The sequence below is a fragment of the Dipodomys ordii genome, unplaced genomic scaffold, assembly GCF_000151885.1.
Source record: "Dipodomys ordii isolate 6190 unplaced genomic scaffold, Dord_2.0 Scaffold50, whole genome shotgun sequence".
NCBI classification, from domain to species: Eukaryota; Metazoa; Chordata; class Mammalia; order Rodentia; family Heteromyidae; genus Dipodomys; species Dipodomys ordii.
Window position 1 is genome coordinate 5462614 of NW_012267266.1, and position 10120 is coordinate 5472733.

The following is a 10120-nucleotide window of genomic DNA, read 5'->3' on the forward strand; positions in this document are numbered from 1 at the left end:
TGGGAAGGTGGCTCAGTGGTAGAGCGCTTGCCTTGCATGCTCGAGGCCCTGGGTTCGATTCCTCAGCACCACATAAGCAAAAAGAAAAAAGCCGGGAGTGGCGCTGTGGCTCAAGTGATAGAGCGCTAGCCTTGAGCTGAAGAGCTGAGGGACAGCGCCTAGGCCCAGAGTTCAGGCCCCACGACTGGACCAAAAAAAAAGAGTCTCATGGACTTGCCTGCCTGGGCTGGCTTTGAACTGTGATCCTCATATCTCAACCTCCTTAGTAGCTAGGATTACAGGCTTGAGCCTCGGCACTCAGCAAGTTTTGAGTCTTAATTGGAGATAAGACTTTTCTGGGCTGGGAAGGTGGCTCAGTGGTAGAGTGTTTGCCTTGCATACATGAGGCCCTGGGTTGGATTCTTCAGCACCACATAAGCAGAAAAAGCCAGAAGTGGCACTGTGGCTTAAGTGGTAGAGGGCTAACCTTGAGCTGAAGTGGTAGAGGGCTAACCTTGAGCTGAAGAGCTGAGGGACAGTGCCCAGGCCCAGAGTTCAGGCCCACAACCGACAAAAAAAAAAGCCCTAAAAACAACAAAAAAAGACTTTTCTATTTTATGATGTCCTCAGATCTCAGCTTCCTAATTACACAAAGGCACAACATCTTGCTACATCTGGAAGAAATTAATGCAATGAATATAAAGGATGGGGAAAGTTCATTAGAATTCTGCAAATAATGGGGAACTGAGTTATAGTGAGACAATATAGGGTTACTTCCTGATTTTAAGTCTCATCCCAGTTGACATTGGCAAGCCTGGGGAGGCAGTATATTTGCTGTGGGGTGTGTGTGTGTGTGTGTGTGTGTGTGTGTGTGTGTGTATGAACTAGGATGTCTAGTGTTTAGCAAATATATGTTCCTTCTATGGTGACTTGATTCATGGTCTTGCTTCTGAGAGACATCAACCTCTCAGGAGAGTTGGGTAGAATGCTTATTTTCCTGAGTTTAAAGTTATCTTGCAAAGAAACAAAAAAAAATTCTATTTCAGTAATAATTTTCCTGATCAGGCCAGAGGAAATTTTTCCTGGTCTAATCAGAGGATTGGTTTATACCAATCATATTTCATTCTGGCCAAAGAGCTATCTAAAATGCTGCATTTGACACTAGTTAGTTATAGATAAAATATACTTATCTACAGGCCAAGTATTTGTAGGGAGAAAAGAAAAAATGATATTATTTTGAGGTATTCTCTTATCAATTTATAAATTCTATTTGTTACAAGGTATTGTCTTTGTTGAGGAAGCTTGTTTATGTATGTAATGATTAACACCTGTCCAGTTTTAACACTGACCCAACACTGACCAGGAACTCACCCTGGTTCACAACTACTTTTTGTTTTATTTTGTTTTTGTCAGTCATGGGGTTTGAACTTTGGGCCTGGGCACTGTCCCTGAGCTCTTCAGCTCAAGGCTACTGCCCTACCTCTTGAGCCACAGTGCCACTTCTGGTTTCCTGGTGGTTAATTGGAGATAAAAGTCTCATGTACTTTATTGCCTGTGCTGGCTTTGAACTGCGATCCTCAGCTCTCAGCCTCCTGGGTAGCTAGAATTACAGGCGTGAACCACCAGCGCCTGACTGAGAACTACTTTTTAACTGAAGCACCAAATTATTATGATTCCCCCTCTCCCCATATTTCACTAAAGTAATTGTGGAGATGGACCCTTTGGCTCTGGTTAGTAAGATGGGAGAGGAAGACGACTAAATAGGGCTAGAAAAGACTATGTTCTCCTTTCCAGAGAATGCAGTGATTCCAGCTGGAGTAAAAATTTTCACGTGCGTGCATGCGTGTGTGTGTGTGTGTGTGTGTGTGTGCTGGTCCTGAGGCTTGAACTCAGTGCCTACCTGAGCACTATCCTTGAGCTTTTGTGCTTAAGGCTCTCTACCACTTGAGCCACAACTCCACATCTAGCTTTTTAGTGGTTAATTAAAGTCTCATAGATTTTCCTGTCTGGGCTGGCTTCAAACTGTGATGTGCAGATATCAATCTCTTGAGTAGCATGAGCCACCAGTACCCAGCTAAAATTTCACTTTTTGACTCAAATCACTATAGGATTTTCTCTTCCCTAAGAGGAATTCATAGAATTTTCTCTGACATATCTATTTCCACTGTACAGATGTAAAGAGATGGTAAATGTTAGACATTTTGGTCTTTGTTTTTCAATTATAATCTAAGAGTCCTGAATGCTGAATATATGGTTTTACATTATCAAGTAGGATCTAGAAATGTATCTTCCAAGAACGTGTTCTCCAATATTACAAGGGGGGAAAGGCACTGAATCAGTTCCTTTATTTTTGAGAACCCAGGCTTTGGGCACATAAGTACAAGGAAGTCCTGCCCTCTGGGAGTTTACATACTGTCTACAAAGTTTCTAGCATAGTTATGTCAACAAGGGTCTGTGCTGCCTAAGGAAGGGGGGAGATCAGGAAAGTTTTTTACCTTTAGAATTTATTTTTATGATTTTTATTTACGATTAAGCTTTTGAAGCAACCATAATGTCCTATTCTCCAGGCATGGAATCACAGGCAAAACTTCTATTTAAAAAAAAAAAAATTTTTTTTGTCGGTCATGAGGCTTGAACTCTGGGCCTGGGCGCTTTCCCTAGGCTCTTCAGCTCAAGGCTAGCACTCTACCAGTTGAGCCACAGCACCACTTCCGGTTTTCTGAGTTGTTTATTGGAAATAAGAGTCTCACAGACTTTTCCTGCCCAGGCTGGCTTTGAACTGTGATCCCCAGATCTCACCCTCCTGAGTAGCTAGGATTACAAGCATGAACCACTGGTGCTCGGCCTATTTAAAAATGTTTAATGAGCCGGGCGCTGGTGGCTCACACCTGTAATCCTAGCTACTCAGGAGGCTGAGATCTGAGGATCGCGGTTCAAAGCCAGCCCGGGCAGGAAAGACCGTGAGACTCCTATCTCCAATAAACCACCATAAAACCGGAAGTGGCGCTGTAGCTCAAGTGATAGAGCGCTCGCCTTGAGCTGAAGTGCTGAGGGACAGCGCCCAGGCCCAGAGTTCAAGCCCCACAACCGAAAAAAAAAAAAAAAAATGTTTAAAGAGAGATATAAGAGTACATACACAGATGGAGCTGGGAAGATGGCTCAGTGGTAAAGCGCTTGCCTTCCATGCATGAGGCCCTGGGTTCGATTCCCCAGCACCACATAAGAAAAAAAAAAGCCAGAAGTGGCGCTATAGCTCAAGTGGTAGAGTGCTAGCCTTGAGCTGAAGAGCTGAGGGACAGTGCCCATGCCCAGAGTTAAGGCCCTATGACCGGACCCAAAAAAAAAAAAGAGTACATACACAGAATGCTATAAAACCTCACTGTGGCAGATTCAGAGACTTCCATGTCACTTTACTCAAGTTTAATCAGGCTCTGAGAAATTAATTTGGATAAAGCAACCTTATTATTCAACCCAGTGAATGGAAGCTGATTTATACATAATGCTTTGAATTTATTGCCAAAGATTGTATAGCTAATATTAGTGTCACTCTTGTGCCTTAAGCAATTGCTTCTACTTGTTTTGAGAGATCTTTTGGGTAATGAAAAGGATAATTTAGTATGGAATCAGAGTGTAGGTCATTTATGTTTAGAAAGGACATGCAGAATTTAGGTCTGCTAAGATACACTTTCTGAAGGCAGTGATTTTACTGACTTATGTGTCTTAAGAGGCCAGTACAGGGCTGGGAATGTAGCTTACTGGTAGAGTGCTTGCTTAGCATGCACAAAGCTCTATGTTTGATTCCTCAGTACCACATAAACAGAAAAAGCTGGAAGTGGTGCTGTGGCTCAAGTGGTAGAGTGCTAACCTTGAGCAGAAGCAGCTCAGGAACAATGCCCAGGCCCTGAGTTAAAGCCCCAGGATTTTTTTTTAAGAGGCCAGAACAGGTATGGTTGGTGGCACATGTAACTCCAGCTACTTTGTAGGCAAAGGCAAAAAGATCTTGAGTTATGGGATTCTATATAAAAAACAAAATTAAAATAAAAGGGTATATTTAGAACTAGGACCTGGGTTCATTAAGCCCTAGCAAAAAAATAAAAAGGCTATTAGAGGTAAGCAGTCTGTTGGAGTGTTATTTCTCTATCCTCCCTCCCCCCAGTGCAGTGCTGATGATCAGATGCAGGGCCTTGCAACTGCTTGGTTAAGTGCTCCCCCACTATAACTATTCATCCCCACTGCACTGAATTATCTTTGGTTCTATTGGGGATTGAACCTAGGTCCTAGCACTCCTTGAAACACACCTCTAGCTTGAACTAAGAGTTTTTTTTTTTCTTTTTTCAGTTGTGGGGCTTGAACTTAGGGCCTACGCACTATCCATGAGCTTTTGTGCTCAGGGCTAGTGGTCTACCACTTTTGAGCCACAGCTCCACTTTTGGTTTTCTGATGGTTAATTGGATTGGCGATAAGAGTCTAACTTTCTTGCTAGGTCTGGCTTTAAACTGAGATCCTCAGATCTCAGCCTCCTGAGTAGGTAGGATTATAGGTGTGAGCCAGCAGTGTTCAGCTCAAACTAAAAGTTTTAGTTGCTCTGGTCATGCGTATTTGGTCCTAGTTATTAAAATTAGTTACCTTGGACTGGGAAGCTGGCTCAGTGTTAGAGTACTTGCTTAGCATGCATGAAGCCCTGGATTTGATTCCTCAGTACCACATACACAGAAAAAGCCAGAAGTGGTGCTATGCTCAAGTGGTAGAGTGCTAGCCTTGAGCAAAAAGCAGCTCAGGGACAGTGACTAGGCCTTCAGTTCAAGCCCCAGGACTGGCAAAACAAACAAAATTAGTCACCTCTTTCCTGGACAGATTGGGATGTTTACTTTTGGTTTTGGTGCTGGTCCTGGGGCTTAACTCAGCAGGATAGTGCTCTAATACTTGAACTATAGCTCTATTTCCAGCTTTTTGATGACTAATTGGAGGTTAGAATCTTATGGACTTTCCTGCCCCCAAGATCCTCAGATCTCTGCCTCCTGAATAGCTAAGATTACAGATGTGAGCCACTGTGCCTGGCCTGATTCTTATTCAGATACTGTGGTTCTAGATTTTTTGTCTAAAAGGACCCCCACCCTTCAGTTATGACAGCATCACCTGGCATATGACACTTGGGTTAGATTTTTTTAAGTTTCTCTGATGAAACCTGGGAGCCACCATGGTCTCTTTAGTGATCATCTCATAGGGTGACTTTATCTTTTATAAATCTTCCCCCAAGCTTTGTGAAGATTCTTGTTTTACGCTTTCCACGTTACTGGCTTCCAGCACAAGTAGGTAGGGACATTTGAATTGTGGTGGTTTATATGTTGACGTTCAGAGTTTGTCTTCTCTCTCAGCCAGTACTGGGGCTTGAAGACTGGGCTTCGATGCTGTCCTTATCATTTTCGCTGAAGGATGGTGTTCTACCACTTGAGCCAAAGCTTCACTTCTGGCTTTTTGGTGGTGAACTGAAGAATGTGTCCCACGGATTTTCTTACACAGATTAGCTTTGAACCGTGATTCTGAGGTCTTTGCCTCCTGAGTAGCTAAGATTTACCGGGCTCCAGGAGGTAAAGACAGGTGTCAAGCTCTTAATGCAGAAAGAGATGGGCTGAGTATTCATAGGGTTGTAAGCCTGAGGGAGCTAGTGGCAGGGTTGGTGTAGCTATCCAAGTCAGGACAGACTCCTCAACTCGAGGACTCATTGTTTCCTTTCCCCTCGGCCCCTGAAGCTGCCGTTAGTATGGGAAGTCGGTTGACTTCCACACTTCCGGACCCTCTCTTAAGATCTCTGGAGTCTTCGATTACGCGGAGAAGCTGGCAGGCCACAGGTTCAGCTCAGAGCCCCCAGCTAACCCACATGGGAACGAGCGACAACGCTTAGGCCTGCTGGCCCACCAGCTTCCTCCCCGGAGGCTGGTACCGAGGAGTAGGGGGATGACTCCCCCGCCCCAGCAAGGACGGGGCGCCCTCTCAGACTGCTGGGCTTCCCCTTAATTTCTCTTATGTCTCTCGCCAGTTTCTCTTTCTCCTTTGTGGCTTCCCGACGCAGAGAGCTCCCAGAAAACCCTCTCTGGCCCGAGCCAGGCCCCGGACACCCTAGCTGAGGAGCTTCCCGGGACGGGGCTGCCAGGGCTCCCGCCCGAGGGCGTGCCCCGCCCCCTGCCAGCGTTCTGGCCGCTCCGCCCCCCTGCGCCCTACGTCACGTCCGGTCCGGCCCCCACCCGCCCTCCGCCCTGAGCTCTCCTCCCGCTCGCCGTTAGGGAGGCTCCGCGCCTCAGCTGCTGCCTGGGTTGCCGCTCCCGCCCCTTTTCCCGCGTCTCCTCCGCCGCCGCCGCTGGGGATATCCGAGGGTCGTTACCGGGCTGGCCCCGCGCCACAGCCGTCGCTCTATCTTTCCGCCAGCGGCCGCCTCAGGAAGAGACTCGCTGGCCGCGGAGCCTGCTAGGGCCTCAGTTCTCGCCCTTTTGCCGTCGCCGCGGGTCCTGGAGAAGCGGCCGAGGCCGGGGGACTGGGCTTCGCTGTTCCAACGGTGGGTAAGCGGGCGGGTACCCGGGTCTGCGCATGCGCGCGGTGCCGGTCGCCGCGGCCCTCCCTGCCCCCGCCACCCCCACCTCACCCGCACCGCTCCGGAGGCTTCACCTTTTGGGGTGCGGAGTGCCGGCGGTTACAGCCCTGTGGTGGGGCGTTCGGCGGTGGAGAAGGGCCTCCTTTTCTCGTGGAAAGAGAGGTAGAAGAAGCCGTGACCCTGGGGCCGGGGGTGTGGCCGGCTTCTATTTTCAGGCGCTGCAGTGCGCGTGAGCGGCGGTGCCCCTCGCCTCCGGCTCCCCGCGAAGTAGAAGGCGCAGCGCCCCCCCCCCCGCCCCCCCCCCCCCCCCCCCCCCCCCCCGCCACCTCCGCGCTCACTTCCTTCATGCCGGGCCTTGAACTTAATGCCGGAAAAAAAAAAAATGTGGTTTATTCCGGGCTCAGCTGCGCCCCTTGTTAAGGTCACGTGAAAGGAGTGGTTGCTGACTTCCTTAAATCGCCCAGAGATTATCGCCAAAATTGGGCTGTTGGTGCACCGGGACCTCATCTAGAATGCAGTGTGTGTGAGCTGGAGGGGGGTCACCTCCTGGGGCATTAAGTTGCAGATTGGGGGGGGAACCTGGTTGCCTAGATAAGGCTGTAGGAAATTGAAACGGTTGGCGTACTTGCCCAGTGGGGATTTTTTAAACTGTTTTTTTTTTTGTGTATAATCAATTAAAAATCAAACGGATTTAGGAAAAACCTTTGTGTAATTTCATGTGGCTCTCTCTTCATTATGCCTCTAAGACATTAACCGTACTTGGGAATAGCTAAACTTAAAAAAAAAAATGGCACCCGAAACTGCAGCTATTTACCTAAATTAACAGGTGCACTTGTTTATAAAAAGTCAGACATTTTTAGATAATTTTCAATTAGTTGAAAGGGTTAATATTTTTTAGCATTTTTATTATTATCTTTAAATACAAAGAAGTTCCCATTCTACAAAACAGTATATGAATACAAAGTGTCTGACAACATTGTCACCCATCATTCCTAACCTATCCTGGAAGGGTTAATAGTAAGCTGTGCCTTCAACTCTCCTTGAAATACTTGTTAGTTTAGGTGTCTTAGAAATACAGTATGATAGATAGATACTTGTTGAAAGGGATTGAATGAGCTGGTCATTATTATTGGATACCTCCTTTTATTCTTTTTTGGTGTCAATACTCCAGCTTACCTCAGGTTCTGGGCACTGCCCTTTAGTTTTTTCCAGCTTAAGGCTAACACTCTACCACTTGAGCTTCAGCTCCATTTCCAGCTTTTTCTGGTTAATGGGTGATGATTCTCACAGACTTTACTCTTGAACTGAGATCCTCAGATCTGTCTCCTGAGTAGTATTACAGGTATGAGCCACTGACTCCTGGCTTCCCTTTACTTTCTTAATCTGGACTTAAAAAATTAGGGTATGTTTTTCTCCAGTTGTTTGACCAGGTACATGTCTGCATGACACAGTTTAAGTCCTTTTCATTTGTAGGAAGGTATATTACAGTGGCAGGAAGTTTTTCACTGGATTAAGTAATCGTTACATGTTTTTTTTGAATGTTCTTTCTTTTTATTTTTTATTTTTGGGTCCGGTCATGGGTCCTGAACTCTGGGCCTGAGCGCTGTCCCTCAGCTCTTCAGCTCAAGGCTAGCGCTCTACCACTTGAGCCACAGCGCCACTTCTGGATTTCTGGTGGTTTATTGGAGATAAGAGTCTCACGGTCTCTCCTGCCCGGGCTGGCTTTGAACCGTGATCCTCAGATCTCAGCCTCCTGAGTAGCTAGGATTACAGGCGTGAGCCACCAGCGCCCAGCTATTTTATTTTTTTTGTTTTGTTCATCATGGGGCTTAAACTTCGGGACTGGGCGCTGTCCCTGAGCTCTTCAGCTTAGGGCTAGTGCTCTACCACTTAGGCCACAGCACCACTTCTGGTTTTCGGGTGGTTAATTGAAGATAAAAGTCTCACAGACTTTACTGTTCCATCTGGCTTCAAACCTTGATCCTCAGATCTAAGCCTCCTGACTAGCTAGGATTACAGTATAGTGTTAGCCACTGGTACCCAGCTTGAGGAGTCTTAAGTTTTCTGCATGATAAGCAGGAAATGTTTCTCTTCTCCTTTTTTCCTTACTTTTTAACCCTGTTACTAAATTATTGCTAAGTTTTAAAAGTTATTTGAACTGAAGTACTGGGGCCTGAGTTCATGAACTCAGGGCCTGGGCTTGCCCCTTAGCTTCAAGGTTGTTGCTCTCTGTCACTTGAGCCACACCTCTACTCCCTGCCTTTGGGGGTAAATTGGAGAGTCTGGGACTTTTCTTGCCTGGGTGGGGGCCACCCACACACCAGTTTTGGTTTTATTTTGTTTTGTTTTTTAATGCTGATAATGGGTCTTGAATTCAGGGCTCCATAATGTCACTAGGCTTTCTTGCTCACAGCTGGTGCTCTACTTCTGGCATTTTGCTGGTTAATTGAAGATAAAGATGTCCACATAGTAGGTCTATAATTAGGTTCTAGCCACCTATTTATCAGAACTGACAGCCTATTTCTGTCATATCTGTATTAACACATACTCAGAGCCTGGCTCTTGTGGCTCATGCCTGTAATCCTAGTTACTCAGGAGGCTGAGATCTCAAAGACCTCAGCCTTCTGAGTAGGATTACAGGTGTGAGCCACCAGTGGCCAGCTGCAAGTAAAAATTGTTAGTGACAACTATAGTTTTTTACCTAAGATAAGGGCTGTAGTCATTAATGCCATTGAACCAATACTTAGTACCATTGAACCTGAATCTTCTGCTCTGAGCTTTTGCTTCTTCCTCTTCTGAGAAATGGAATCCATCTTACTTATCTCACAGGAATGATTGCAGATACCTGGGTTCTGCTGTTAGTGTTTGGAACTATAGAAACAAACATGAAGTCTTTATTTTTGTACTCTGGGTCAGAAAATGTAGTGGTGAATATGTAAAAATAAGAATAATGAGTTCAAGCCCCACGACCAACAACAACAAAAAAAAAGAATAATAATTGGTTTTTTACTGGGTCACTGCTTTGTGTGCTAGCTCCCTTTTTTTTTTTTTTTTTTTGGTGGTGTGGTGGATTGAATTCAGGGCCTCATGCTTACTACTAGGCTGGTGGTACTCTATCCCTTGAGCCAGGCTTCCAGTCCCTTTGTACATTTTTTTGTTGCAGGGCTTGGGGCTTGAACTCAGGGCCTAGGTATTCTCCCTGAGCTCAAGTCTAGCGTTGTACTACTTGAGCCACAACTCCTTCTGGCTTTCTGTGGTTAATTGTAGATAAGAGTCCTGCCCAGGCTGGCTTTGAACCTCGATCATCAGATCTCAGCCTCCTGAGTAGCTTGTGAACCACTAGTGCCCTGGCTGCATTGGTTATTTTGTAGGTAGGATCTCAGCTTTTCAGCTTAAGGCTAGTGCATTACCACTTGAGCCACAGCACCAGTTCCGGCTTTTTTTCCTGCTTCTGTGGTGCTAAGGAATTGAATCTAGGGCCTCATGCATGTAAGGCAAGCACTCTACCACTGAGCCACTTTCCCAGCCCCCAGAGCAGGTTTTTTTTTTTTTTTT

The 10120-nt window shown here is 46.1% G+C and overlaps 1 protein-coding gene across 5 annotated transcripts in view; it reads left to right on the forward strand.

Moving 5' to 3' along the window:
- The window catches only part of Fam13b (family with sequence similarity 13, member B), an 81570-nt gene that overhangs the window by 4407 nt on the left and 67043 nt on the right, over nucleotides 1-10120 (forward strand). For 4 of the 5 annotated variants that reach the window (XM_013020389.1, XM_013020392.1, XM_013020391.1 and 1 more), the window contains exon 1: nucleotides 6245-6529. The exons of the other annotated variant lie outside the window; for it this stretch is intronic. The gene's annotated coding sequence lies outside the window, so the exon portion shown is untranslated. Of the gene's footprint in view, nucleotides 1-6244; nucleotides 6530-10120 lie in introns of those variants that run through there. 5 annotated transcript variants of the gene reach the window in all.